The sequence below is a fragment of the Tupaia chinensis genome, unplaced genomic scaffold, assembly GCF_000334495.1.
Source record: "Tupaia chinensis unplaced genomic scaffold, TupChi_1.0 Scaffold000313_1, whole genome shotgun sequence".
NCBI lineage: Eukaryota > Metazoa > Chordata > Mammalia > Scandentia > Tupaiidae > Tupaia > Tupaia belangeri.
This window is the reverse complement of record NW_006159806.1, coordinates 2,950,009-2,950,313: the sequence shown is the minus strand read 5'-3', so window position 1 is coordinate 2,950,313 and position 305 is coordinate 2,950,009.

The following is a 305-nucleotide window of genomic DNA, read 5'->3' as shown; positions in this document are numbered from 1 at the left end:
ACCGCAGTCGACTACATGGGAGTCCGGTGACATAGCCATTACACTAACTGCTGGTCCCAAAGTTGGTGACTTTTCTTTATACCCATTTTAGTTTGTACCTCTTGTTCATTTTAGATTAGGAAAGCTTTTCAATGCTATCTAACACGTATTGAAATGTTTTAAATTTGATAATCTAATTATGGTCTTATTTTTTTAATTTGCAATCTACAGGCTTTTGTTCTAATATGAAAAGAAGCCTTAATTTATAGAAGAGCATTTTTCTTTCTTTTCTTTCTTTTTTTTTTGGCAGGGGAGAGATATTCTTC